The sequence below is a fragment of the Schistocerca gregaria genome, chromosome 6, assembly GCF_023897955.1.
Source record: "Schistocerca gregaria isolate iqSchGreg1 chromosome 6, iqSchGreg1.2, whole genome shotgun sequence".
In the NCBI taxonomy this organism is placed as follows: Eukaryota; Metazoa; Arthropoda; class Insecta; order Orthoptera; family Acrididae; genus Schistocerca; species Schistocerca gregaria.
The window spans coordinates 71,090,665-71,095,784 of record NC_064925.1 but is presented as its reverse complement, the minus strand read 5'-3'; positions in this window follow the sequence as shown (position 1 = coordinate 71,095,784).

Here is a 5,120-nt window from a genome sequence, read left to right as displayed (position 1 = left end):
CCTCATTTCGAGGCAAAATGCTTCGTCATGCCATTATTCAAAACCTTGCTGTAACAGAATATGGGCTGAGAATCTAGAACATTGCAGCCTTGATCTCAAAGCTGTGCTTCATGTACTCAAAGCTCAGGAAGCTCAACATTATGCAGAACTCTACTCTAATGTGCCTGTTGTTGCAACACTGACCGCAGATTGCTTGAAGTTGCCCCAGTTGCATAGGGTACATGACATCCACCATGACAAGCAACAGTATAAATATGGCTTGATATGCTCAGCCACCTTCTCAGCCAAATCAAACCTTCTGAAGCCTTCTGCAAAGTGTTGTGTAACAAATGCCCAAAAACCTGCTTTCTCTGCCATGCAAAATGCCGCCATTGCCAAAAATCAGAAATACACACAATAAGTGTGCATGCAACAGAAATGAAAATTCTGTTCCAAACAATTATCAATATGATAACATGGAAATAAATATGATCTCACATTCTGAATCTGTATCCACTCCTGGCAATCCACACAAGAACCCACGGCAAACACAACTGAATCACACAGCAAAATGCATAGTGCTAAATTTGTCTCACTCTAACCAGCTCAACTCTAATAGATGTAAAGGTGAATGCTTCATCAATCACAATTCAGACACAGACCGTCTTCTGAAAGTCAGAATAGATAGCCATATTTAGAGAACAAACTGCAAACTGTTCATCTCCCTGCAGATTTGCAGTTGACTAGGATACTTATGAGAAATTGGAACATGTTTCACTAAAAAAAAATCATAATTGCACCTCATGGCCTACATTACTGAAAATTTCTCTGTTCTTGGAATGTGTACTTCACAAGCAAAATATGGAAATATGACTATATCAATGCCATTGACAGTTCAGTCACTTTCCAGTACCAATATTTTTGGCATAGATGCTTCTGATTCAGTTGGTTTATATGTTCAGAACAATGTATGACCTACCAATTCACAACTTTCTGATGCCAGTATTCATTTGTTATGTGAAAAATACAGACTTTTTTTATGGCACAATGGGGCATGTGAAGAATATTCAGAGGTGTATTATGCTTAAGACAATTCAAAATGTAAGTTTCACCTTGCTCATCCTGTACCATCCTGAGATAATAAGGGAACAATTGACAGGAATGGGGGAAAGAAATACAGTAGAAGAAGAATGTGTAGCTCTGAGGGATGAAGTAGTGAAGGCAGCAGAGGAACAAGTAGGTAAAAAGACAAGGGCTAGTAGAAATCCTTGGGTAACAGAACATATATGGAATTTAATTTATGAAAGGAGCAAACATAAAAATGCAGTAAATGAAGCAGGCAAAAAGGAATAGAGACGTCTCAAAAATGAGATTGACAGGAAGTGCAAAATAGCTAAGCAGGGATGGCTATAGGACAAAAGTAAGGATTTAGAAACAAGTATCATTAGGGGTAAGATAGATACTGCCTACAGGAAAATTAAAGAGACCTTTGGAGATAAGAGAACCACTTGTATGAACATCAAGAGCTCAGATGGAAACCCAGTTCTACGCAAAGAAGGGAAGGCAGAAAGGTGGAAGGAGTATATAAAGGATCTATATAAGAGCAATGTACTTGAGGACAATAATATGGAAATGGAAGAGGATGTAGATGAAGATGAAATGGGAGATACGATACTGTGTGAAGAGCTTGATAGAGCACTGAAAGACCTGAGTCAAAACAAGGCCCCCGGAGTAGACAACATTCCATTAGAACTACTGACAGCCTTGGGAGAGCCAGTCCTGACACAACTCTACCATCTGGTGAGCAAGATGTATGAAACAGGCGAAATACCCTCAGACTTCAAGAAGAATATAATAATTCCAAACGCAAAGAAAGCAGGTGTTGACAGATGTGAAAATTACCGAACTATCAGTTTAATAAGTCACAGCTGCAAAATACTAACGTGAATTCTTTACAGACGAATGGAAAAACTGGTAGAAGCCAGCCTCGGGGAAGATCAGTTTGGATTTCATAGAAATGTTGGAACACGTGAGGCAATACTGACCCTACGACTTATCTTAGAAGCTAGATTAAGGAAGGGCAAACCTACGTCTCTAGCATTTGTAGACTTAGAGAAAGCTTTTGACAATGTTGACTGGAATACTCTCTTTTAAATTCTGAAGGTGGCAGGGGTAAAATACAGGGAGCGAAAGGCTATTTACCATTTGTACAGAAACCAGATGGCAGTTATAAGGGTCGAGGAGTATGAAAAGGGAGCAGTGGTTGGGAAGGGAGTGAGACAGGGTTGTAGTCTTGCCCCAATGTTATTCAATCTGTACATTGATCAAGCAGTGAAGGAAACAAAAGAAAAATTCGGAGTAGGTATTAAAATACATGGAGAAGAAATAAAAACTTTGAGGTTCACCAGTGACATTGTAATTCTGTCAGAGACAGCAAAGGACTTAGAAGGAATGGACAGTGTTTTGAAAGGAGGATATAAGATGAACATCAACAAAAGCAAAACGAGGATAATGGAATGTAGTTGAATTAAGTCAGGTGATGCTGAGGGAATTAGATTAGGAAATGAGACACTTAAAGTAGTAAAGGAGTTTTGCTATTTGGAGAGCAAAATAACTGATGGTGGTCGAAGTAGAGAGGATATAAAATGTAGACTGTCAATGCAAGGAAAGCGTTTCTGAAGAAGAGAAATTTGTTAACATCGAGTATAGATTTAAGGGTCAGGAAGTCATTTTTGAATGTATTTGTATGGAGTGTAGCCATGTATGGAAGTGAAACGTGGACGATAAATAGTTTAGACAAGAAGGGAATAGAAGGTTTTGAAATGTGGTGCTACAGAAGAATGCTGAAGATTAGGTGGGTAAATCACATAACTAATGAGGAAGTATTGAATAGGATAGGGGAGAAGAGAAGTTTGTGGCACAACTTGACTAGAAAAAGGGATCGGTTGGTAGGACATGTTCTGAGGCATCAAGGGATCACCAATTTAAAATTGGAGGGCAGTGTGGAGGGTAAAAATCGTAGAGGGAGACCAAGAGATGAATACACTTAGCAGATTCAGAAGGATGTAGGTTGCGGTAGGTACTGGGAGATGAAGAAGCTTGCACGGGATTCAGTAGCATGGAGAGCTGCATCAAACCAGTCTCAGGACTGAAGACCACAACAACCTCATCCTGTACCACACACCATTTATGATGAAGCTGCTTCTGACCTCAATAAATTAGAACAAAGTGGAGATCTGAAACATGTTTTTGCAAGTCAGTTGGCAGCTCTCCTTGCAGTCGTAAGAAATGGGAAGATAAGACTTTGTGCAAATTCTAAAGCCACAATTAAAGTTCAAACAGTGATTAATTGTTTCCTGCTTCCTCAAACTGATGAACTTATGGATCTCCTAGCAAGTGGAGCATTCTTTTCAAAAACTGATTTGGCTCATGCTTATCTTCAACACCCCCTGGATGAGGCAACAAAATTTATGGTGATTAACATGCACATTGGCCTCTGCTCCTGAATCATTTCAACACTTTCTTGAACAACTAATGTAAAAAATTCTGGTCTGTTCAAACTATTTAGATGAATCATTGTTTCTGTACAGACACCAGAAAATCTAAAAAATTCAGTCTCTTTACAAATTTTAACTAGGCTCAAGTGTAATTTACAGGAATGTTCATTTTTCAATATTGAACTCAAGTATTTGGGACACATTATTGACCCTCACAATGCTTATCTCACAACTAAGCATTTAGAGGACATATGGAGATTACCTTCTCCTACAGATGTACTGTATGTTCCACTCTATTCTTGGAAAACCAACATACTACATCAAATTCATTCGCAATGCAAAACAAATATCCACTCCTCTGCATCACATCTGATGTAAAAACGTTCGTTTTAAATGGGCTGGAGAATGTGAATAATCTTTTCAAAAACTGGAGCATGCTTTGCTTAGTCACCCATGTCTTATGCGTTTCAATCCACTGACAGATTTTTTTCATCTGCCGAAAGATGCATCTCATTGTACAGCACAGGAGACTTCTTTCCACTCGTCAATATGAAATTCTTTATTGCCCTACCACACAGTATGCAAATGCAGATACTCTGTTTCACTTACCTGTGAAAAACGATCTGGATTTTGATGCAGATCAAGTTTGTTGTTTTCAAATTTATCATTCTGATTTGCAAATGCTGGAAGATTTTCCCATTGATCTGTGGTGGATTGCAGGGGCTACTAAACAAGACCAGTCACTATGACTGTTCAAGTACTACATTTGGATGGGTTTGCCTCCTAATTTGAAATTGAGCTCAGCTGTAGTAGTTCACATATATCATGGAGAATGCAAAAGCTTTTTGCTCCATATTGTTTTAATTTTATTGCAATCATCTAGAAAACAAATGTGAGAACTGACTCCTGTATCTTTCAAATAACATGTGTTGAAACTGTTATATAGAGGGCATTGAGGAATCATTAGACCAAAGCATTTAGTGTGCCAGCATTGCACATGACTCATGTTGCATAAACATATTGAAGACATGAACGCCCATTGTCATGGATGCAAGGAAAGCCAGGCAGTGATATAGTAAGAATTTTTTAGTTGGTCATGATCTGATGGTACATGGCAATGTATTCACACTGATTTTTCTGGTCCTTTCTGGAACAAAAGATGGTTCATGCCATCAATACATAGAGCGAATTTTTTTTTTGTTGTCATTCCAATGCAGTCAACTCCAACTACTAGCACTATCAAAACACTCGTCTCTGTCTTTGCTAAGAAAGTTTGCCACAAACAATTGTTTTGGGCAATTATCCACAATTTTCTTCAATGGAATTTCAAAAAGCTTGGCTACAAAGTAGAATATAACATATACAGATGGCATCATTCTCTCCTCAACTGAACAGTGAAGCTGAACATTTTGTTCACATTTTAAAAGCCCAGTGTCCATACTTCATGCTTCACATTGGAAGGGATGTGCTTTTTTTGTTGCTTCTGAGCACCTATCACACCATATCTCCTCATGACACTACAAAAGCAGAACTCAGATGGTCATTGCCATTGCACTCTACTGCATTTCTTTCACCCTCACTGATCTGTTTCTAATGTTTAGTTTGCAACAGGGTTCCACATGAAGGACAAAGTTTTCTATCATG